Source organism: Muntiacus reevesi, chromosome 7, assembly GCF_963930625.1.
Source record: "Muntiacus reevesi chromosome 7, mMunRee1.1, whole genome shotgun sequence".
NCBI classification, from domain to species: Eukaryota; Metazoa; Chordata; class Mammalia; order Artiodactyla; family Cervidae; genus Muntiacus; species Muntiacus reevesi.
The window spans coordinates 57,127,691-57,153,955 of record NC_089255.1 but is presented as its reverse complement, the minus strand read 5'-3'; the positions used below and the strand labels follow the sequence as shown (position 1 = coordinate 57,153,955).

Here is a 26,265-nt window from a genome sequence, read left to right as displayed (position 1 = left end):
CAAAGTGTTAATATTTCCTTCTTTTCTTCTGCCATCCCTGACTAGTTGTGATACCTCTCCCTTTTACCTGGATTCTGGGCCAGTTGGGAATGAGCCAGAGTGTTGATTTAGTACTGATCTAAGAGTAAGAGTGGAGGATGGTAGGATTCCACATGATGTGATACACAGCCAAAAAACAAAGTATGGAGGATGGGTCAGTATTCCAAAAGAAAGAAAAGAGCTCTGACAAATAGCATAATGAAAGAATATTCAGGTTGACTCAATGGCTAATATTTACAACTTTGTAAATGAATTTAATTTTTCGATTTTTAATGGCCTTCAGTACGTACATTCAGATTGGTGATATAATACAAGGACACTGGTATTTGGAGTATTCACTCATCTATTTGATTTTCTCTCAGGAGCTAATTCTGAGGTGTGCATTTTATTCCTGGCTACATGTAGTGATTAGATAAACTACATAACCTTTAAATCTCTAAGGTAACTGTTAAATCTGAGTTAGGATAAAATGTGATTGCAGGAGTTCTAACCTGGCCACACTCTCTGCTGAAATGTTGCTCTTTGCTTTTGGGGTCCTGGAAAGAAAGAGGGTAGAAATGTTAAGGGAGAAGGATATTGGTACATGAGGAGCACTCCTTAGAAGTGAGAACTCACTGGGTTGTAGCTTTACATATAGACTAGAGACTTCCCCTCCCTGAAAATCACAGAAGCTGTGATAAGAGTTAATGGGTGCCTCTACCTAAAGTTCCTGGTTAATGTATTCCTGGAGCTAAGAAACAATGCAGACATGACAAAAGAAATTTTATTTGGATTTGAAGCACATCACATGAATTTTTTTTCTTATAGGACATATGTGATATGGCTGAGGCTTAAACTGAGCAATCAGAAAAGGACAGTCTTTCATTTAAATTTTGCAGCAGATAAATCACATGTGGATAAATAAGAGTTAATTGAATGTAGTTCGTAGGAAAAGTCAAATGCTCAATTTGTAAGCATTTCTCCAAGAGTATGGATGTTGTAATCCCCACACCACCAAAAAGCAAATGAAAACCATTTTATTCACACTAGGAGATATGTTTGATCTGAGGTACCCAGATGTTGGCCTGGCCTTTGTAATCAAATTGAGTGCTTCTGACCCAGATGTTAAAAAGCTCCCAGTTCAGTGTAGGACAGTAAGGAGCTGGGCTGAGTTTTGCTGGTGATTTGTTTTTTCTAAAGCATGTTTTGTGGAATTAGGTCTTTAGGCTTGCAGTTTTCTGTACAAACTCTTGGCCTCTATTTTCTCTTGCAGTCTGGTGTCTGGTTTGGAAATGGTCAGATGAACCGTGTCTCCTGGCTGGCTGACAACCCACAGGAGGTAAGCCTATAAAATGGCACAGGCCATTGTTGTTCATGTGAGGAGGACCACCTGGCAAAGATGGGTGGTTCCCATGTGGAATACTGTTGAGCAGTGCTCTGGGGCAGGGACTGACCAAACTTCTTTAGCGCTCGAGGCACTTGTCTGAATTTCTTGGGATGAAAATCATTTCCAACCAGTTGCTGGTCTCGTTTGGATGCAAGGATAAGTCATTTTTCTTCTGCATCTTCTCAACGCACCGACCTTGCAAAGTCTGCACGTGGAAGCGTCTCAGAAGGGTGACCAGGATGACCTTCATCATCACCTTGGCGATGTACTTTCCCGCACAGGCCCAGAGCCCAAAGCCAAATGATTGAAAGTACCTGTAAGGAACCTGGGAAGAGATCAGACAATTAGCCAGAGTAGTAAAGGCTGCTGCTGCTGCTGCTAAGTCGCTTCAGTTTGTCTGACTCTGTGTGACCCCATAGATGGGAGCCCACCATGCTCCACCGTCCCTGGGATTCTCCAGGCAAGAACACTGGAGTGGGTGTAGTAAAGGCTAGAGTCATGCATCTCCGTTTGATTCATCCTGAAAACACAGTCAGTCAGAATGCTCGGTTTTAGTGATTTGGCCATACTGCTTCCTCACAGACAGGAATGACTATGACTCAGATAAGACTCTTTCTCCATCCAGTTTGATTCACCCTTTGTGATACAGACACAACCTCAATAATTCCCAGCTACATTTTCATGTAAAGTACTCAGCTAGCTCTGTGGGAAGGTCACATCTTTACTGCTGTTCTGCCAGTCACTGAGGCAAAGACTGTTGTTGTCCCAGGCCATATAACCTGATGACAAGGACAAATTTAGGCAAAAGTGTGGATTCCTGTCCTATTAATGCCAAGAATCTAAATATTTTTTGTTATACAAATATTTAAAGGGACACACCTCTCTGTCTTGTCTCCATTTGGGCTTACATATTGTCTGGCACTTGAAGGATACTTAGTAAGTTATTTTCGACCAGTTGGCAACGTGGTATGAGTTGCTTATATGCAAGTACAGTGAATTAGAGAACTGGTTTAACTAAGATCATATCTCTTCCCATATGGAAATTGAAAACTGGGGTATGCAATGAACTATATGGATAATTCAGGTTTAAAAAGAATCATTGCCTAGAATTTGACATAACAGAGGCAGAATCTCCAGTACACCTCAATTAAGAACAAGTTGGGAGTTCTAATCACCAAGTCCTGTTTAGAATAGAGACTAGTACTTGTGGGGCCATTTGGTGAATCAAAGGCAGACTGCAGAAACCAAATCATTTCTTCTCATTTGATTTCCATCTTATCATCATAGATGAATCTACAGCTGAATCTACATGACGACAAAGTGATAAGTTTAAATGGAAAAGTGGGTTGGTTAAACAAACTTCATCTCATTTTAGGCAAATTAAGGGCCTGAATTGTTCACACTTGATCTCTCATGTGCCCTCCATGAAGACATTTCCAAGAGCTGGAGAGCCAGCCTCCGTGGCTTGAGGACAGAACTGATGGGCATGTTCTAGCCGGGGGAATTGTGTTCTCTCCTGGTGATGCTGGAAGGGATGAGTAAATAGAATGAGATGTACAAACACAAATACAGAGGGGATTTAACAGCTGATTCTTTCAGGGGTGGCACACTCAGTTTTAAGAAAGGACCCTTACACTCTTGGCAAAGTTTTCAAGAGTAAATTCTTTAGGCTTTGGGAAAAACTCGAGTCTTTGCATTCTTCCAAGATTCAGGATAATATTAGTCCCCTTTTTCACTGGGTAGCCATCGATGACATCATCTTCTAAGACTTTGCACATGACTAGGTCCACGATGGGCTGGTATCTCATGCTCTCATTAATAAAGTTTTCTACCACAGTTAGCTTTTGAATATCATCACTCTTTATTTTTCTTTCACCTGTGGAAGCAGACAAAAAGGACAAAGGAGGTCATGCTAATTTCAGTGTTGCTATAGGTCAGTTTGAAAAAATTTATATATATAATTCTAATATATTAATATGCTATGTTTGGTCCACCAAGTCTTATGAAAAGTCAAATTTGAAGTTGATTATCTTAACATCTGAGGGATGTCATTGAGACATCTGGACTTGTAGAAAAATAAGACCAGGTAACACTGGACCCACATCTCCACATGGCAGCCACTGGCTGAGGTTGAGTGGCTGAGGAGCTCTATAGAGAAACTCCTCTCTGAGACATCATGTAGACCTACTCAGTCTGCTTCAAACATTTATCAGCTACCTCTGTGGTTCTTGAGCTTTGTCCCCTATTTTCAGTTCTAGAAGACGTTAATTCTTTAGTCAAAGAGAGATGGTGACTTTAATAATATTCAAGGAAATGTTCTTTTCTGGATCCTGTGCAGTCATCTGTCAGAAAATATCTCTGATTGTCCCTCCTCCCCATCTCATCCAGGACAACCTGGTGCGACAGAGTGGCAAAAACCCTGTCTCTCCACCACACAAAAGGAGGTCCTCAGATCAGTCCCAGGTGAGCTGGGAATTGGTGGACACCTCCACAGTCTCAGATTGTTTGGCTCCATACTGGTCAGAGAGGCTCAATTTATCCTCAGAATTGGCAAAACTTTAAAGCATTCTCAAATGGGATATCACCTCTGCAGAATGAAAATCAACCCAGGGTCCCGAGGCAACTCTGCTTTTGTACAACTACTCTATTCAGGAGAGGTCTCACTTGATCAGAGAACTCTACCAACCCAGCCCCTCAATAGTGACTCTCCTTAGGGAATGAGAACAAGACTGTAGATAAGTGTAGGAGGGATCAAGGGATATTACATTCTGCTTTATAAATCTCTCCATTATTTGATTTCTTTCCAACCAGCATGTATTTTTTTATATCAGAAAAACACTGATACCTGTTTGGCATAATGTAAATATGACACAATGACTTGCTTCATTATTCTCTGGGTGGGTTCTAGAAAGGTTTTGCCATAAGATTATTAGGAGATAAAAACTGATATTCAGAAGGAATTGATTTCTAATCTCTCTTGTCTGTTTGATAAATTCTTACCAACAACAGTCTGGGTTTCCTTCATTACTGCCTCTTCAACCTGGGGATGCTTTGCAATGAGAAACAGCATGAAGAACACAGAGACAGACATAGTGTCTGGTACTGTAATTAACATTTCCAGTATGCACTGGTTTACATTCTCTGTGGTCAGTTCTCCATGTTTCTGAACAATGGAAAAGGGGAGACATATTGGGAAAGTGAAAGAAAGGTCAGAACAGGAAGCGAAGTGGCATTCAAGGATCAATCACCTCAATAAAATGAAATTGTAGGAATTATGCATCATTTGGATTGATGATAGACTTTTGCATTAATAACCTTCAGTCTAAAGCTGCACAGTATAACCAAAGATTTCCGTGTGTTTAGTGTCTTTGGACTTCTTGGTTTTCATATTTTGTGTTGTGCAGACGCAGATGTTTCAGACTTAAAGTCTTACCTGATTGTCTAATAGTAGCCTGTTGGATTGGACATGATAGGTACTGGAACAGATACTCAAGAGCAAAAACATGCAACACTTAATAGGGAATTTTTAGACGCCTATACAGAAATAGTAACACACATATGTTGTGAGGGATTATGGTTAGTGCAGGTCTGTACCTCAGACAGAATCAACTCAGTGGCGAAATCCATAGAGTCTTCCAGTTTCTCTGCTATGAAAATACTGTGTCTTTTTTTTTTTTTTTCCTATCAGAATTTTCATTTCATCTTTCAAATCTTTGCTTGAAAAATCATGGGACATATTACCTACTTGTACACAGATATGACCACACTTACCTAAGCAGTGGTCCCCAAATAGCCTGGGATGTACTGAAATGCCCTTAGACTTTGAATTCATAGAGAATGTCTTGATAGAGTTAAATCCATTTCTAAGTATCCGCTTCCTCCCTTTGCCAGAATCAGGGGCCTATGAATATTGCCATTTAAAATTTGCTTAATTGAAACCATTAGTGTTCATGAATAACTGAGTTTATACTTAATTCTTTGCAAATATCCTTAAATTATATATGTTATATCAAGTTAAGGAACCAGAGTTAACCAATATATCTCAGCACTGGTAGTAAAATCAAGATTGTAATCTGTGGTTAAGGGTTGAAAACTGGTACCAAAATGCTAAATCCAATTATGTTTTCTGATATTTGATTGGGCCAGCACTGTGCTTAAATTAAACATCAAATCCCAAAGCTAGTGAATGCCATTGGTAGGAGCATGCACACCCCAGTCTGCCATGGGCACTTCTATTTTCTTTATCTCAGGCCACTTAGGCCACTTTTATCTGCATAACCTCAAAGATGATTAAACTTGAGATTCCTCTTCTACACAGGAATTATTCCTCTTGATATTTATCTCATGCCTTGAAGTTTCTGCCTCATAGTAACACTGACAAAATAGTTGTTGAATGAATGACTAGTTACATCAATAGGTTTCTGCATTTTGAGAGTGTGGTGAATGGTAAAACACCTTGGAGAAGAGTCAAGTTTCTGGTCCAGGTTGTTGTCCTTCCACATAACCTACTTTTAGTCTCTGAGATGTATGTCTCTTTTAAAGTGAAGAGATCAGACTAGATGAACATTAAGGCCATCTTGACATCTCTATTCTGCTATTCTTGTCTTTAAGTATATGCATTCATGTATAATTGTATTGTTTCCTAGTTTCAGGGAATACTATTCTGTATTAGGTTAAATGTACAATAAATCTTTCTTTCAAATTCTTGTTGACACATTTGCCTACACATTTAAATACTCAATTGACCTAAATAGCCTTTATGTTCACTCCAGTTTAGCAGAAGTAAGGGAATATTCTTTAATATTCCTGCTATTTTTAAGGTTTTCTTCTTCTTCTTTTTTTTTTTTTTGGTTTCTCAGGGAAGATGTTTAACCATTGAGAGAGATTCTTCAGGAGAGTAATTTAATGTGTCATTCCAAATAAGGACGTTTACTATTGTGTATGTCTGTGAGTATGATTACAGGCACACACTCACACATCATTCCAAATATATAGCAGGGATATATTCACATTCATTTATTCATCTACCCAGCCATTTGTTCAGCAAATATTTGTTGAGTGTCTCCTATATTCACTCAGTGGTGGTCTAAAATGTTCATAACATTACTTACCTAAGCAGTGGTCCCCAAATAGCCTGGGATGTACTGAAATGCCCTTAGACTTTGAATTCATAGAGAATGTCTTGATAGAGTTGAATCCATTTCTAAGTATCTGCTTCTTCCCTTTGTCAGAATCAGGGGCCTATGAATATCCATTGGGATTCCTCCTATTCAGGTTAAAATTGCTCCTAATTAAATGTATGTATTAGAACTTGTTTGTCATTAAAAACTAGGAGAATTGAGTTTAGTGATAGTTTTCAGAAAATAAAAACTCTCTGACTTACAAACTTAAAAGAACGCATCTATTAGAACTCTGAATGTATTTTGTACAGGATAATTGTGTCTAGGTTCCTAGTGTAGGCCACAAACACCTTCAATGTATTCTGAGACTGAAAAAACCTTATACTTAAGAAAATAAAAAGTACAAAATGATACTTTTGTAATACTGGAGATTCAAAGAGGGAAAAATATAAGATTGAATATCTAGGGATGGAAGTAGATGTCCCAGAATCCTATCCATAAATATATATTTTAAAAAAATTTTGGCATGATTAAGACAGATACTTTATGATCTCACTTATATATTGGATATTTTTTTAAAAGCCCAAATCCCAAGTCTTTGTTAAAAGAAGAGATTGGTGATTGCCATGGATGCTGCCTGTAGTTTGGGTGTGAAATGGGTGAAGGGGGTCAAAGGTACAAACTTCCTTTCAGTTATATGATTGATAGGTCATGGGGATGTAATATACAGCACGGTGATTACAGTTAACATGCTTTTTGCATATTTAAAAGTTGTTAAGAGAGTAAATCTTAAAAGTGCTCATTCAAGGAAAAAATTTTCTAACTATGTTTGGTGAAAGATGTTAACTAGATTGTGATGAACATTTCTCAGTATATTAATGTATTGAATCATTCTGTACATCTGAAAGTAGCATAATGTTATGTGTCAATTATGCCCCAACAGTAAAAGTATTGGTGTTATTGCAAAGGCATGGGGCGGGTGGAGATTAAAAGATTTCTCTAGGTCTTTAGTGCTTTAGATCAGAGAAGATATTACCTAGTTCACTAACCATTGGCAAATTTATAGAGAGAGGGAATGTTGCTGAGCTAATTTCAAAGAAGACAAAGAAAGCTGTTATACATTTTCATGCAGTAAGTTTCTATGGGCCTGCTGACCATAGTGAAGCTAAAGTAATGTAGCTGTGGTTCAGTATGATTTTTCAGACCACCACACAATCTGACCACAGTGAAGAGATGAATCACTGACCTTCTTGATTCAAGTCACAGTAAGCTCTGGTTAAAAGAAAGAGAAGTGTTTAAAGGACCATGTGTCCAAATGATCCACCTGATACTCACTGACCACTTGAGAACATGTAAGAGCAACATGAAACTGACTTCCTGGACACTAATATTATTGAATTTCAAAATGTGCAAACATGATGAAGTTAGCTTTTCAACCAAGTTTAGGAACTTAAGGCACTGGAGAACTTAAGATACTCTGGACATCTGGGGACGATATGAACAGAGGGATGGAGAGAGATAACATGTTTACTGCCTACTATGTGCAATGTTCTGAGTTAATTACCCTATATAGAGGATCTAATTAACCTATATACCACTATGGAAAGTAGGCTATAATTTGTTTCAAAGAACTTCCCAAGATCATTTGGTTACCAAGCAGTAGAGATAGGATAGAAACCAGGTCTGTCTACTTCTAGATCCCCTGGGCTTTCCTCTGGTTGTGGCTCATTTAATGGCTGGCTACTCATATCTAAAAACCCAATGACTATCCAGTAGGCCATTAGGCATCTGTACAGTCTTCTACTAGGGTAATCTGAGACCAAAGCAAACCCAATAATGACAATTTTAGGATCCCTCCAAATATAAGATACATAAATAAACAAGACATCTTATAAAAATTCATCATGAAAAAATTTTGTGACTACTGTCATTTCCTACAAGTTGAATTAAGTAAAATTCATTCAGAAGCAGCACAGCAACAAAATGATTTGGTTTTCATTCCTTCAGACATGCATAGAGAATTCTGACAAATAATAATGATAGGTTCAGCCAACCCTTCTCTTCAACTCAAAACACACTTCAGTGTTCTAGGTCCAGAGATGGGGCTCTCAACCTCAGGTGAAAAGCACCCCTGGGCCAAAGGCTACCTTTTCCTCTGTGGTCCGGTCACAGGGGCCTGAAGCGCTGTAAGAAGTGCTTCACCAGCATCTTAATCAACAAATCCCTGTGGTTTTGGAGACAAGTAAACTTACAAAGACTCCAGCAATAGCTAAGACCCAACATCAATCAGTCTCATCAATAATTATTCTAAAATCTGGTACTTACACAGACTTCTCATGCTTCCTGCATAGCCAAGAAAGCTTAAAGATGTCTGGTTTGAGAAGGAGAGCCTGCCATGCATCAAAATAACCCTGGATTTTAACCACGATGGTGCATTCTGGAAAAACAGAAAAAGATCAGAGCTTGTGAGCAAAAATATGAGTCCAAGAAGGATATGCTGATGAGAGAAGATCCCTGTAGACTCTCCTAGCATTTTGGACTCTAAGCAGGACAAGGTTCTGCTTGCAGTGGGTGTTTCAGCCACATGAATGTCACCAAACAAATCAACACTAATTTATCCTACTTATTAATCACAGATGTTTACAGTTTTCAAGTTTGTGTTAGAGACACAGCTTAGAATTTCATATCCTTCTCCTAGACTGAGCCTTCAACACCTTCTGTTTTCCAGATCATGGGAAATAAGAAGTAATTAAAACTGTTATGGCCTCAGTTCTGGCACCTGGCATGGCAAAAAGCCTTCGCATTCTGTTGTTTATAATTCGGTCCAGTGTGTAGAATTCATCTTGGAATCTTCAATGCCTTGTCCTGTGTCTTGTGCAGTCAGCTCTTTAATGCATGTTTTTTAATTAAATTGAATCCCAGGGAAAAGATAACTACTTATTTTTTCAGATTATATACATGGGAAGGGAAGAGACATAAGCAGATGCAGAATCTGTGGTTCATAGAAATGAAGAACTTTGCCCAACACCATACAGCCAGTGTGGCTGGCAGCCTAGGGGCTGGAGCCCAGTCCTATCTGACCTCAGGGCCGTGTCCTTTCCTATTGGTGCGCTGAGTCCCTCAGGCCCATTGAGAGTTTAACAAGGACCTAGTGAGCAGGGGGAAATACATATAACTCTGTATGGATTATACAGGTTCTTAGCCACACAGTCTGCATCCGTAAGTTAACAGAGAGCTGTACATTGCACTTTACTTTAACCCCCTATGGATCAAGGCTAGTGGGGAACCAAGAAGAAGGGACTTCTAAAATAGGTACCTGTCATTACTCAGCCGTTAAAAAGAATTCATTTGAATCAGTTCTAATGAGATGGATGAAACTGGAGCCCATTATACAGAGTGAAGTAAGCCAGAAAGATAAAGAACATTACAGCATACTAACACATATATATATGGAATTTAGAAAGATGGTAACAATAACCCTATATGCAAAACAGAAAAAGAGACACAGAAGTACAGAGCAGACTTTTGAACTCTGTGGGAGAAGGTGAGGGTGGGATGTTTCGAAAGAACAGCATGTATATTATCTATGGTGAAACAGATCACCAGCCCAGGTGGGATGCATGAGACAAGTGCTCGGGCCTGGTGCACTGGGAGGACCCAGAGGAGTCGGGTGGAGAGGGAGGTGGGAAGCGGGATTGGGATGGGGAATACGTGTAACTCTATGGCTGATTCATGTCAATGTATGACAAAACCCACTGAAATGTTGGGAAGTAATTAGCCTCCAACTAATAAAAAAAAAAAAATCCCATAAAATAGGTACCTGTCAATCCTTAGGAGAGATGTGTGTGGCAAGAAAAGGCAAACAGGACTTTCATATAGGACTCCCCCCATATGAAAGGGGATCCAGGTAAGAGGCTGTGACTAAAGTCCTCAGAGCATATGGGGCTCCCATCCTGATGTCAGTCAGACAGGGGTCCTGTGACTCTTGTAATGAATAATTAAAGAGCAGGGGAGAGGAGGCGAGGAGAGTGGAGAATAAAAAGGGAGGGTTTATCACTTGTTTGCTTGTCCAAATGTAGTTGATCAGGGAGTAGGTGTGATAGCTCAGCTGGTGTGGGTGAGTGTGAAAATCATGCCTTGTTCTTATGCCTGTGATGTTATTCCCTCAGATCTGCAGTGGGTTCAGGGCCACACTTCATCTGGGGCTTTTTTCAGATGTCCATTCCAAATCAGAGGGTCAGAGGCCTTTCTGACCACCTTCTCTCTCCACAGTAGTCTTGGCCTGTCTCCAGCCACCCCCATTCACTTTATAGCCCTACACCCTACTTTTTTTCCAAGGCAGTTATTTTTGCCTAAAATATTATTAGATAGTTACTTGTTTACTGTCCATATGTCCACTGGGATGTAAACTCTTTGAAGGCAAGGACTTTATCTAGTTCACTACTCTAACCCAAGAACCTAAGCCTGCCATAAAATAGGCAATCAATAAATATTAGTTGAAAGAATGTATGAATCAGTGAACACTGTTAGAAATCAAATCAGGAGAAATTACATTAAGCTGACAACAGAAGAATGGAATGAATCCACATGATTGATATTTGTTCGTTTGTTGGTTAGAGTTGCATATGTGTGTTTAATGATCTTTTTCTGTAGTGTAGTGAGGAAAGCATCTTCTTAAGTGAAATATCTTTCTAGTGTTGTTATAAATGTTAAATCACAAGCTTTATGTGAAGCAGCTTTTTATACTGCTTTCACATAGTAGATACTAAAGTTAATGATAGTTATCATCATCATTTCCAACAGCAGCAGCAGTACCCTTATCATCATATAGATAGAGTCAAAGTTTTCATGCTTAGTGACTTTGAGGGAGAGGTGTGTTTGTCCATTTATGTGTTGTGTGTGTGTATATGTATATGTGTGTGTACCTGTGTGCACGTGCACATGTGTGTGCGTGTATGGAGAGATAGAATGTTTATTTGTGTATGTATGTGTATATATGCATATATATATATGTGTGTGTGTGTGTGTGTGTGTGTGTATCTATATTTTGGCCAAAAGAATGGCCAAAAGGTGGGTAATGATTAAATACATAGGTTTGCTGATTAGATGTATTTATGACCAAATGAAATGATCATATCTATTAAGTTTCAGGTTAGAAACTTAATAGATGTGTTTGAGTAGAATTATCCTATTTCCTAGAGCAATGAGGAGAGATACAAAAGAAATAGAAAATGGCCCGCACTATGGATTTTTATGATCTTTTAAGTGAGGAAGGCAGACATACCAGGAAAACACTTTAGGAATACTTAGAAAGATTTAAAGAAGAACAGTGTACAAAAGAGTGTATCTTTCCTTGAGTTCATTATCCTTCTCATGCCCCGTTTAGTAAAGGGCTGAGTGTCAAGTCATGAGAATGAAAATTTCAGTACCATCCAAGGGGATCCCCAGAAAGAGCATGTTAGAGGTGTCCAGCATGATGCGCTGCATGAGGGTCAACACATCCACATAGCCCAGGTCAGTGCGGACCTCCTCCAGCCTGTCCAGATGCTTGGTGATGGAGCACAGATGGTCACCATGAGCACCAGGCCAGGGCCGGACAAAGCTGAAGGGGACAACATCAGAGTGAGCTACCTCCAACTCCAGGGCACACAACCAGTCAGGCAATTTTGACTTTTTATGTTTGGAGCTTAACTGACCACAGATTTTTATTAAATGAGTTGAAATTTTCATCTTTAAATTTTCTTCTCTATTCTACTAATTGTCCAGTATCAAGTATCATGTTTATTATTAAAAATAGACGAATGGATGAATGAAAAATGAATATTTTTAGAACAAATGACACAAAATTAAACTTGTATTCTACCTATGACAAATCATTTGAGAGACTGCAAATGAAATCTTTAGTACTGGTGGTCATAAAGTTACAAATCAGTGATTTTCTATATTTATTATATACATTTCTCCCTAAAGAAGATTTGGATTTTCACCAGGGTGATATTTTATGTTTCAGTGGGTGATAGAATATTGATACAGGACTATTCAAATTGGATCTTACTTTTATACCTAAGGTGCTTCCTGTTTAATTGTAGTTCACATTTGTAAAGTGTTAGTCTTCCCAGGCAGCACTAGTGGTAAAGAACCCGCCTGCTAGTGGAGGAGATGCGGCTTCAGTCCCTGGGTCTGGAAGATCCTCTGGAGAAGGGTCTGCCAACCCACTCCAGTATTCTTGCCTGGAGAAGCCCATGGACCAGGGAGCCTGACAGGCTGTGTCCATAGGGCTGCACAGAGTCGGACAGCACACACACGTGCACAGTCTTATAAATGACCAAATATGCCTTTCTCTTAATTTTGGTTTTTCCTCAAACTACATCCAATGTACTCGATGTCAAAACTTCAAAAAAAATGTTTTTGTTTGAGCCATCTTCCTCATAGAACTGAAAACACTTTAAGTGCAGTAATAACCTATTAGCTTTATAATTCATGTCCACAGAACATGGTGGCCCTTGGAATGAGTGGATGAAAGGATGAATGAAACCAGGTAGAGTGAAATGGCTCTGATCTCTTCCCTTGGCTCCTGACCATCTGAGCAGTTAGTAATTTTGATGGTAGGTGGTCTAATATTAGACTTAACTCTTAAAGTCCTGCTTTCTCTTTTGTTCAAGGTTGCTATAAGGTTTCTTTAGGAGTAATCTATCTTTTTTTCCTGTATTTTTCATTCAATTGTATTGTAAAGTCAAAGTCCTCAAATAAAATAAATCAGCTGTGCTGCAGAAGCCCTTTAAGGCACACTCTGAAGAAGAAGAGACCTGGTGAGTGGTCGAAGATTCTAAACATTTTCACTCACCCATATATAAAAAGGAAGTTTGGGTTGGCAGCACACTTTCTGACTAGGAGTGACTTGGAGATATGGAAGGTGGGAATGCTGTTTCCTGGGTGACTGTCACATGGGCAAGTGGGACCAAAAAAAAAAAGTATTCCTTCATGAATAAATCCTATGCATGAATATCAATCCCAGGCTGATGTCTAATTTGCCTCTACATTCAAGAGCTTGAAACCTCATTTTAAATGTATAAACCACATTTCAAACATATAAACAGAATGGACAGACTCTAGAAGCTGGAAAAGTCGAAAAAACACTTTCTCCCTAGATCCTCCAGAAAGAACACAATCTTGTCAGTGTCTTGATTTTTGCCCCATGAGACCCACATCGTAAATCCCAAAGAAAGGCCATGCCAAAGAATGCTCAAACTACCGCACAATTGCACTCATCTCACACGCTAGCAAAGTAATGCTTAGAATTCTCCAAGCTAGGCTTCAACAGTACATGAACCAAGAACTTTCAGATGTTCAGTCTGGATTTAAAAAGCCAGAGGAACCAGAGATCAAATTGCCAACATCCACTGGATCATAGAAAAAATAAGAGAGTTCCAGAAAAACATCTACTTCTGCTTCATTGACTATGTTAAAGCCTTTGATTGTGTGGATCACAACAAACTGTGGAAAATGGGAAAGAGATGGGAATATCAGACTACCTTACCTGCCTCCTGAGAAATCTGCACACAGGCCAAGAAACAACAGTCAGAACCAGACATGGAACAACAAACTGGTTCCAAATTGGGAAAAGAGGACCTCAAGGCTGTATATTGTCACCCTGCTTATTTAACTTCTATGCAGAGTACATCATGCAAAATACCGGGCTGGATGAAGCACAGGCTGGAATCAAGATTGCCAGGAGAATATCAATAACCTCAAATATGCAGATAACACCACCCTTACGGCAGAAAGTGAAGAGGAACTAAAGAGCCTCTTGATGAAAGTGAAAGAGGAGAGAGAAAAAGCTGGCTTAAAACTTAATATTCAATAAACTAAGATCATGGCATCCAGTCCCATCACTTCATGGTAAATAGATGGGGAAACAATGGAAACAGTAACAGACTTTATTTTCTTGGGTTTCAAAGTCACTGCAGATGGTGGCTGCAGCCATGAAATTAAAAGATGCTTGCCCCTAGGAAGGAAAGCTATGACAAACCCGGACAGCATGTTAAAAAGCAGAGACATTACTCTGTTGACAAAGGTCCACATAGTCAAAGCTATGTTTTTTTTAATAGTCATGTATGGATGTGAGAGTTGGGCCATAAAGAAAACTGAGTGCCAAAGAATTGAAGCTTTTGAACTGTGGTGTTGGAGAAGACTCTTGAGAGTCCCTTGGACAGCAGGGAGATCCAACCAGTCAGTCCTAAAGGAAATCAATCCTGAATATTCATTGGAAAAACTGATGCTGTAGCTGAAGCTCTAATACTTTGGCCACCTGATGTGAAGAGCCAATTCACTGTAAAAGACCCTGATGCTGGGAAAGATTGAGGGCAGAAGGAGAAGGGGACATCAGAGGATGAAATGGTTGGATGTCATCACTGACTCGATGGACATGAGTTTGGGCAAACTCCAGGAGTTGGCGATGGACAGGGAAGCCTGGCGTGCTGCAGTCCGTGGGGTTGCAAAGAGTCAGACATGACTGAATGACTGAACTGAACTGACCCACATCTGACTTTTGACTCATAAAACTGTAAGATAAGGAATGTGTAGTTTGAAGGCAAAGACTTCAGTTTCAGCAGGGTATAGTAAAGAGATAAATCACTAAATAAGGATATTTGGAATCTAGTTTCTGCTCTTCCATATCTGGCTGTGTTGCCTGGGGGAAAGTCACAAGCTTTCTAGAAATGTATTTACTTAAGTATGAAATTCACAGGCTGGAAGAGATAATGCACCACTTCTCAGTTCTAAAATTCTCTAAGTTATTTGCAAATTGCCTTCTGTTAAAACATCTGGGATGTCAGCCAGTGGTTCAGCAAACATGTTGCTCTGTTAAATGAACTATATGACTGACACACTAAATTCTTAATTGAAGTGACATTAAGTGTACAGCAAGCCAATTCTTTGTCACATCCATAAGGTGGATGTAGAAACAGGAAGAACCAAATTGAAGTGGTTAAATATGTCGGCTCTGAGATTTTCTTCTGTGCTACCTTTTATTAATGGTGGAAATTGAGCATGGTACTTAACCTCTTTATGCCTCAGTTTTCTCATTTGCAAAATGTAGGTGATACTTACCACATGGAGTCGCTGTGGGATTAAGGTATCCAGTGTTTAAAACAGTGCCTGTTACAGAGTACGTGTGTAATGAATGCTGTGCTGTGCTCAGTCGCTTCAGTTATGTCCAGCTCTGCGACCCTGTGGCCCTCCAGTCTCCTCTGTCCATGGGGATTCTCCAGGCAGGAATACTGGAGCGGGTTGCCATGCCCTCTTCCAGGGCATCTTCCTGACCCAGGGATTGAACCTGCGTCTCCTGCATTGTCAGGTGGGTTCTTTACACTACTAGCACCACCTGGGAAACCCATAATGAAACCTAGCTCTGACTATTTCAAAACTGAAGCAGCAGAAGTTAATGATTTCATAAGACATATTTATAGACAAAAGAGCAGAATTTAGCCAGACACCTGAATACCTTTCATAAAGTAAGTTCTGACAGCTTTCCAGATAACTGGATTATTGTTAAATATGATGCCTTTCTCATGCATGCCAGTGAACTGCAAGCCAAGTTTGCTGCCAAATCGAGATGTATAATGATTGTGCTTCATTACACGGAACACACTCGAGGACCTACAGAGAGAGCAAACCTTGGGGTTACTTGTTAAGGGTCAGGAGAACTCAGTGTGATGAGTTTGCTGACCTGGTGTCTCTCGTAGAAAATGTCTGTCGATCTAAATTTAGTGCATAATTTCTAGTATGCAGATTAAATTAAATGAGCACCTCCTTCTTTGTGTTAGCAAAAGAACCTCCTTCTCTGGTTGAAACATTTCTACCTACTAGCTCTTTGAGCATTACTAAAGATCAACAGACAACACACACATAGAGTTATTTGTTATTTGCCCTTCTCTAATAGCAAGTCTCTAAAATATCATCCACTAATGTGGTCAAAGCTGCAAGCCTGAAAGAAAATGTACCCTCCACACCACCATGTTTCCAGGAGCCTCCAACCCTGAAGCAGCCCCACTCCGGACAGTGCCCTTTTCCTTGCTCCCCACCACCGCCCCCCAAACCCTGCCTCCCCGCATAAGGGAACCTCAGAATTGGGAGATGCTGGAATAATTGAAGTCTCATGACTTTAGTCTGGAAGCAGCAGTTCTGCCTTGTACCACCCATTCCTCAGAGTCTGTAATCAGGCCTGGCCCTTCCAGGGGTATCATTCTGGGACTGAAGGATATACCTAGGTACCTCTGCCCTGAGCTTGACTGACTTGGGTAGGCCTGGAAGCCTCTGTGTGGTGGTGACAGTTGCTCTCCCGGAGCTCTACATTCATCATGAGTCACCAAGGTCTTCAGGGTCACAGAGTTCTCCCAAGACATAGGATATATTGAGCCATTAGATAGCCCTTGATGTGGCATCCGTGGGACTTTGCCAATAGCCCAGGCTTCCTTGAACTTCCCAGTTCTTCTTCCACTATTGTGCCTTCTATCCTCACTCACATGCCCAAATCTTTAGCCCTGAACTGGGTTTCAGAGCAACTAGGAAGGTGGAGGCAACCCTTCCCCACCCATCTCCTTCTCCAGGACTTATTTCCTACTCCTAATCCCAGTCTAATTTGGGCACAATAAGCAAGGAGCCTTATAGAATGTTGTAAATTCCTAGCTGAAGACATACTGGGGCCTCCTCGTGTGCAGAGAATATTGTCTTCATAGGACAACGGCACAGAATTCTTCTACAGAGAGCCTTACTTTGTTGAGATTTTTTTATTAAGACTGCTTATAAGTTAGGGTATGGCATTGGCAAGAAAAGTCAATCATTTAAATAATTTACAATTGAGAGGATAAAGGATAAGAGGATAGTTCTCTTTAGTATAAAATGTAGGGTAGCTTTATTTTTTCCATCATATATTTAATACTGACACGAATCCAGATACTTCTATTTGTAGACACACAGATAAAATTTTGCCCTATGTACAGACATCATGCCATAGAAAGGACTGAACTTCTTATTAATTGATAGATTTCAGAATTCTAGCTATTTTTACCATTCCCCCCCTTACTCTATAATCAAAGCAGCAAGTAAGTCATTTGTATACTCTTACTGCACAAACTAGGATCAACAAATTTAAAGTTCTTAGAGGACAAACAGAATACTATTATTCTGCTCTGACATTTAGAGCTTTTGGATATATCATAAAATGCATTGGTGTGTCCAAATGTTTTGATGAATTCTGCCCAGTTAAAAACTTCAACCCACAGGGAGCCAAAACCAGTGCTCTGTGACAATCTAGAGGGATGGGATGGGGTGAAGTTGGAGGGAGCGTCAAGAGGGAGGGGACGTATTTATATCCATGACTGATTCTTGTTGATGGATGGCAGAAACTGACACAGTAATGTAAAGCAATTATCCTCCAATTAAAAATTTGTTGTTGTTTAGTTGCTAAGTCATGTCTGACTCTTGTGACCCCATGGACTGTAGCCTGCCAGGTTCCTCTGGCCATGGAATTCTCCAGGCAAGAACTCTGGAATGGGTTGCCATTTCTTTCTCCAGGGGATTTTCCCAAGCCAGGAATTGAACCCAGGTGTCCTGCATTGCAGGCAGATTTTTTAACCAACTGAGCTACAAGGGAAGTCAATTAAAAATAAATAAATTAAAAACAAAAACTTCAACCCAACTTAGTGTTAGCTAATAAAGAGCTAACGGTTAAATCAATTGTCCACCAGGGGGCGCCAATATCTCAGCTAGAGACAGATCTGAGTCAGGCTCTGACTTGGCAAAGAACAAAGTAGGCAAGACAGAAATGACATACACTTCTTTAGGGTTTAAAATAAATAGGCTGGATAGATCAGGAAAATGATGAAGGGAATGTTGGTGAGGAGCTAAGGACACTAGCCCAGAGCTCTCCTGACATTCAGGAGAACTGTAAAGACCTCCTTCCCTCAGCTGGGCCAGCCTGTAGCAGCAGGTGAGGGAGATATTACACTGACTGACTGAGGAGAGATCAGAGAATCCACAAGCTCAGAATGGATAGTGGACAGTGTAAGATGCCCTGTCCCCGGAGTCATTATCCTGCTTGAAACATGACTGAAGTCAAAAGCCATCTCCAAAGATGGCAAACCTATTGTCTCTTCAAAATAAAAAATAACCAGGAAGTTAGTGTCGGTGGTAAACAGAAGCCACCCTCATTTCTGAGTTTAAAGAACTCACAGACCTGTGGTGAGGTTCAAGATTGATGAGTACTAGAAATATGGGGAGACAATCAATGGAATAACTGGTACCATACATTCAAAAAACACTTGCTTCCTGTAGGCCTGTTCTGTACTGTCACTCACAACTCCATCAATCCTATCACATTTTCCCTTTCCTTTGCCCTCTAATATTCTTACTCAGTTCTCATACTGAGGTCACTGCAAGAGAAAGTGAATATTAACAGAGAGACCTGACTGCAACCACCCTAAGCTGATCAAATTTAGTATCCATAATATTGAAAGGTTGTTGCTGAACGATAAGACGCGGGATTCTTGGCCTCTGGAGGAGAGGAATTCAATCCGGGGCCAGAGACAAGGCTGGATCACTCAGAGCTTTTGTGTAATAAAGTTTTATTTATTTATTTTTTATTTATTTTTTTAATTTTTTATTTTATTTTTATTTATTTTATTTTTTTAAATTTATTTCTGTGTAATAAAGTATAAAGGAGATAGAGAAAGCTTCTGACATATGCATCAGAAGGGGGCAAAAGAGTACCCCTTTGCTAGTATTAGCAATGGAGTTATATACTCTCCAATGAATCCAAAGAATGTCTGGAGGTTGTAAAGACCTCACCAGACCTACTCCCATAATTTACGTTTTAAGATAACAGAGTTGGCCAGAAGGTTTAATCCAGAGACTGTCCTCAGGCAGGATACATTATTGTTATATAGTCGCTCACAATCTGTTAATGAAAAGAAAGGAATGTCATAAAACTTAGAATGGCAGCAGATAATTCATCCCTGGCCATAAAAGGATTGACTTGAATCTTGTAGAAGGGCAGATTACCAACAGTTTCGTTTACATAGATTAGGGGAACAATACCTAAGTAAGTAGGTTGGGCCATTTGGCAGAACCAACTTGAAGACAGAGTCATAGCTTAAGACAACATTTCCATAAGAAAAAGAAATGTATTGGTTAACTCAAGGTTTGAAAGTAGTTAGCTTCAGGTGAAACCAGGTGTCATGGCAACACAGCATTTTAAGAGAAACCTCCTTTTAAATTTGCATAGAGAAGAAAAAATATCGCTGGTTTGTTTCCTCCTGCCACTTAAGAGAGATAAAAATGTCTGGCACTTGCAGCCTCTTTCCTCCGTTTGGAGACCCCTGGCCTTCCTGCCTGTTACCCTCTCACTATGAGACCACCTTCCCCAGTCTCTTGATGTGATGCAATATGAAGTGTATAGGATTAAACGGGAAAGTATTCTTACAAGTTAGCCTGAATCGAGTTGAGCCTAATAGACCTGGTGTTCAGTTTATAAGCAATACCAGGAATAGAAGAGTATGTTCAATGACATCATAATGAAACATTAAAAGAAAGATGGAATGTGTGACATCCTGTAAGACAACTGACATGGTCTCTTCAGAAGGTCAAGGTCAGGGGGCAAAAAGTAGGGCAATTGTTCTTCAAACTTTCCTGTTCATTTGAACTTTTCTTATTAGAAAGTTAGAGAAGTATCTCTTGTCTGTAAGTAAAGTCTCTCCCTTTCATGCATCCTCAACTCCCTTGAGCCTCTGCTTAATTTGTCCTGGTTGCCTTGTAAAAACTCAACCCTGGTTAAAGCCAACTCTTAGTTAAGTCTGTGCTTGCTCATGGCAGCTGTATGGGGCTGGAGAAAAGGCTATTGATGCACGTGGATATGGGCTTCCTAGTGATCAGTGGTAAAGGACTTGCCAATGTAAAGTGGTAAAGACTCCGGCCTGCCAATGTAGGAGCCACAGGAGGTGTGGGTTCAATCCCTGGGTTAGGAATGAGCTAATCTCTCTGTTAGTTCATCCCGTTTTACTGGGGATGAACTTCCATATCCCTATTCAAGGCCAATTCCACATGTCACTCCTTTGTCATCTCACCTGGCACACTCCTTCTTTCTGCTGCGTCAATGGTTTTCCTCTGTGACTCATCATTCCCACCAAAGCACACATATCATAGTATCTTGTATCTCAGCAAACAAAAAGACTTGGACCAAATACCCCTTTCAGCCTTATTCTTTTCCTCTGCCTCCTTTAGGGCAAACTCTTTGAAGAGTTTGTATCTGCCACCTCCAATTCTTCTCTCCCCATTCTCCACAGTGGTCTCATTTTGCCCCCAGAACTCCACTGAAACTCCCCTTGTCAAGGTCACCCTTAACCTCACTGGTGCTAAATGCAATGCTCACATCTCTGTCTAGTCATGTGGCACTATCTGGATACTTGCCAGTTCCATCCTCCCTGACATGCGTTCCTCACCTGGCTTTCAGACCTCCACTCTCTCCTGGTTCTCCTTTCTCTGTTTGGCTCTCCTCCTCAGCTCCTTTGCTAGTTTCTGACTACAGTGGAAGGTCTGGATGGTCAGAAATTCCTTCTTAATATTCCATTCAGTGGTGCTAGGCAAGTCAAGTCAACATATCTGAAATGGAATCCTGATTCTTCCCCATCTGAAAGAAGTTCCACCCACCTCATTTTCTGTACAGCACATATCTACCTGATAATAGTGTGGGCTACCATCCTGGTTTGCCTGGAACTATCTGAGTTTTACCATAAAAATCCCACAACATGGGGATAAATTTATACACTATTAAAATAGGTATATGAATACTATAACAATAATTAGTATTTAAATTAGTAGGAGATGGGCCAATTTGACCCCAGATAGTGTATTAAGTGCTACTCCCTGTTATTGATGCTACACACATTCTTCTTTATGATATTCTTGCAAACACCAATATATACTTATGGCATGAAGTGTCTGTGACCCCTCATTATTTACAGCACCCCTGCCTGGGGAATGGTGCACAATTTACCTACAGACGATCAAATGCCCTCCCCCCGCCACTGCTCGCTGCTCAGGCAGAAGCCCAGCAGCACTGGTGCCTGACATCTCCCCCACCCAAAGCTCTGGAGCCCCCACCACTTCAGAACTAAGCTGATCTGAAAAGTTGAGCCATAATCTCAGCACAGTTGTAATGACGACAGATGTCAAACTTTCAGAAGAGAGAAGACCTGGCATATTATTCAAAGAAAAAGCTTTCTGGGGTCCAGTGGGGTCTCTTCAAGAGGTACAGGAAGTTCTGGGAGGATCTGAAGAGCAGCGAGGGAAAGAGATGGGGACAAACACGTCCTATTCCTGCGGGGAGCTCAGCCTTAACAACAAAATCTGAGCGGCTCAGAGGCAATTATAGAGAACACAGAGACTCCAACCAGAGAAAAGCCTGTGAGGACAGGACAGGGGGAAAGCTGGGAGAGCAGGGATGGAGCCAGGGGCAGGGAAGATGGCTGTTGTCTGTGTCCTCAGTGCAAAGTAAGCAGCTGACAGTGTCGGGGTCGGTAAGTTCACTTTCCTGTAAGGTGCAGACTGGTCAGACACCACGTGCTGTGACCAGGATCCTATTTCCGGAATCGCCTGTGAGGTTCCTGGGCATTTATCTGGGGATCTGAGTATCTAGTGTCTGCAAGCAGTTTCTGTCCTGATCACCTGATCCTTTCTCAGGTGCTTCCTTCTTCCCTCCAGGTCTCGTCTTGCACCTCCACCACCTGACCTAGACTTCAGGGGGAGAAAATTAGACAAATCCACTACAACCTGCTTCAGTATTTCCCCATACTGAAGGGAAAAGCCCACTGTCCTGGAAGCTTCTTACCTTCTCTCTTCCCTCCAGCTCTGCAGCATGTTGCAATCACTTGGGGACCTCTAAAATCCTCTGATGACTGGGTTCCCTCCGCACTGGAGACTGTAAGAGTTGGGTTTATAGCCAGGACTGTGGGGTTTTGAATAGAAGCCAGGGTGAGAAGCACTGCTTTAGTTCTTGAGCTGCAGGTGTCATCCTTGACTTAAGTAATAAAAAGATATCTTTAGCAATAGACATCAAAATATCAGAATGAGTTTGTTTTTTAATATGAAAAAACCCCAGCCTTGATTTTTAAATATATCCCCAATTATCAACAGGCTTACTTGCTAATAATGAGGGTTTCCTCTCCATGTACCCAGACTCTCATGAATTCTCCACACATCTTGTGATAATTGCAGGCACTGCTGATCCCCATCCAGAGGAATCTGCCGTAGGAAATGAGGGGCCCAATTCCCAGAAAGTAGCCAGGACCTAGGAAAGTTATCAGATCACAATCAGTATTTCAGCACCACTCAAAAGAGCAAGTGCTTAAGATACTGCTGTTCTTGTTCCTATAAATCCAAATGTCCTTTTACATCTTCTGGTGTATGTGGGTGAGTCACACGCACAAAATAATTAAAACAACAACACAAGTTAACATGAGGCTCTTCATAACTCTATGAATTAAAAGTAGTCCAGATTCTGTACCTTACCACTTCCTTTTGATCTTAATAATTTCAGTCTGAATGGACCGGAATAGATGTCTACTATATTCTTGCTGTGTTAAATGGTATCAGTGGTGTCAGATACAAGTCAATCAGTCCCTCTGAGAATAGGAATGAAAATGAGAACAAGTGAGAAGTTGACAGATTTGTCTGGTTGCCGAGTTTTGTCTGAAAACTTTGGATTTGAAAGCATCAGTTAATGGAATGGGTAGGTTTGAATTGATTTGTGATTTTGGTGTCATCTTTTTAACTGTGAGAAATGTGGTCTGCAAAGACAATGTCCAAACAGAAGGCATCCATTTTTGTTGTTGTTTTTTTTTTTTTCCCCCAGAGAGGTTTGGTTTAAGAAGAGAATCTTAAGTGAAACCTCATTAGACAAAATAAAGCATTGAGTAATGAGGTAGTGGGTCTGATCAGTGTCTCGACCAGAGTCTGAGTCTGGTGACATGGGTTTTCTGAAGAGCAGTGGCCCTCATACCCTTGCTGATGTAGATGATGACAGAATTGTAAAGAGCGTGAATCTGGTGAGCAGCCAGGGGATTTGTTGTTGCTTATATCAGAGAATAAACCTGGTAGCCTGATTTCAGGGGTGATGGTGAAAAGTTAATCAAAAGTGTGTTGGAAAGATTTTAGGAGTTCTGTTGTAAAGTTATAACATTTCTGTATCTTACTTCTTAATTCCATTCTGTCAGTGAATTAGTCTTGGGGCCAAAACTTACTCAACTGTCTGAGACAGTATAATGATGGTAATTTAGATAAGTCTTTGTGTGAATTATTTAAATTGGATGTCAAAGTCCAAATCTGACAAACAAGATTTATTACTTAACTTTGAAGTAACTGAATTAATGCGGAAAAGACTGTCAGGGTTTTCTTTTTGCCCTTAAAATGGAAGGTCTTTGTTAATGTCTATATAGCAATAACAAGTTTGGGAGTCTTAGGTCAAGGAATCTTAATCTTGTTATTGTTCTAATAACACTATAAGCAGTTGACTGACTCATAGAATTTTTTGTTGGACTGGGTACACATGCCTGCTATGAGGAATTCTCCCTGAAAACTGCGCAACAGTCTGATATTTCTGAGAATTCTGTTAATCTGATAGTGTAGAGTGGTGGGGTTTCTATTAGAATTATCTAGGTAATTATATTATACTTTTAAAAAATTAATTTTAATTTTTAAAAATTAATTATTTTAATTGGAGGCCAATTACTTTACAATATTGTAGTGGTTTTTGTCATGCATCGACATGAATCAGCCACGAGTGCACATGTGTTCCTCATCCTGAACCCCCCTCCTACCTCCCTCCCCATCCCATCCCCCAGGGTCATCCCAGTGCACCAGCCCTGAGCACCCTGTCTCATGCATCAATCCTGGACAGGCGATCCACTTCACATATGATAATATACATGTTTCAACACTACCCTCTCAAATCATCCCACCCTCGCCTTCTCCCACAGAGTCCAAAAGACTGTTCTTTACATCTGTGTCTCTTTTGCTGTTTTGCATATAGGGTCATCATTTCCATCTTTCTGAATTCCATATATATGCGTTAGTATACTGTATTGGTGTTTTTCTTCCTGACTTACTTCACTCTGTATAATAGGCTCCAGTTTCATCTACTTCATTAGAACTGATTCAAATGCATTCTTTTTCATGGCTGAGTAATATTCCATTGTGCTTATGTAGCACAGCTTTCTTAACCGTTCATCTGCCAATTAATCCACAGAGCTTGTTGAAGATTCTTTCAGGGTGTGATGTTTCAAAGGATCCACAGCGGTCACCATTTTTCTTCCACTGTCCAGGGCCTATCTAGCCTTTATGGTGGCCCCACCATCACTACCACACCCAAGAATAAAAGAAAATAAAGGGTGGGATGATGAGAAGGAATCATTTCAAGATGGGAGAGAGTAGAGACAAGGATGAGCGAAGTGGGAGGGAGACAGGACAAGAGGCATTCCAGAGGTGTTTTTACCTTCAGAGCAAAGCTGGAATGAATTTGAATCAAAAGAGCAAAGGCAGTCCTGGAATTTTACCTTGTTTTATTCCATCTTAAACTTACTTTAAAGGATACTTCTACCAAGTATATTTTACCAAAAACAAAATGCAAACTAGAAGGCATTATCTAAGGTATTTTTAATGCTTTCATTTAACATGTACATCACATGCACATACATGTGATGATTGTTATAAAAATACTCACCTGAGTTCATTGGCTAATATATTGTGGCTTCAACCATACCCTCAGAATTACTCCTTGCCATTTTCAAAATTGTTTTACCCTCATGGACCAAAACCCCAAGAAAATATTCTCCTTAGATATAGAACTAAATGGCTGTATTATCTGGTATTGAGGTTGTGTTTTTATAGTTCCAAACCAACAGAAGAAAGCCAGTGATCAGCAGCATTGCAATGCTGACAACAGTCACACCTTCAGCCACCATGCTGGTGACATCATAATGCATTGGGTTCAGCACTTACAAAACCATCTTGTGGTCCTTGATCTCAGGGGAAGCAATTTAAAGTCCTGTAGAAATCAAGAGGCAGGAAAATTAGAGAATCCCCCAAAGGTACATCTAGGACTTCTGTTGCTTCAGAGGATGCTGTGCTATAGAGATGGGTGCTTTGTTTGATAATGTGATGGGACATTTAGACAAGACAAATTTGTGATTTCAAGTCAGAACAACCAATCCCAAGAGAGAGAGCTTTTGGTTTGAAGTGCAACATTTCTGACCTTTGCAAAGTATCGTGTTCTTTTAGATGCTTGTTCTGATAGAACCTTGTCATCTTGCCCTTGAGTAGGTAGAGTGACTGAATTCTTAACTAAGAGCCAAATTTCTTACTGAAGTACATGAAAATGTAACTTATTCCAGAGATGGAGTCATTCTATGACTTCATCAGCATTTTGTTTAGGCAATCTTTTCCCTGGAGGCAACCTTTTTTTTTTTTTTTTGCCCTAAAACATTCCCTCACCCCCTTCCTGCTGAAAACTACTTTCCCCAAAGAGTAAGCTTTTTACAGTAATGAGAACTTTTAATTTCTCACTCTTCAGTTTTCTTCTGACTCATCATTTTTATGATCATTACCTCAAGCTCTTCAGCATGTAGATTGCTTATTTCCACTTAATTACTTTTTGGGGGATTTATTTTATTATTTGATTTGGAACAGATT

General features: G+C 40.2%; 1 pseudogene; it reads right to left on the bottom strand.

The window, feature by feature from the left end:
* Positions 1-1,481: 1,481 nt before the first annotated feature.
* On the bottom strand, positions 1,482-25,583 carry LOC136171827 (aromatase-like; annotated as a pseudogene).
* Positions 25,584-26,265: the final 682 nt, after the last annotated feature.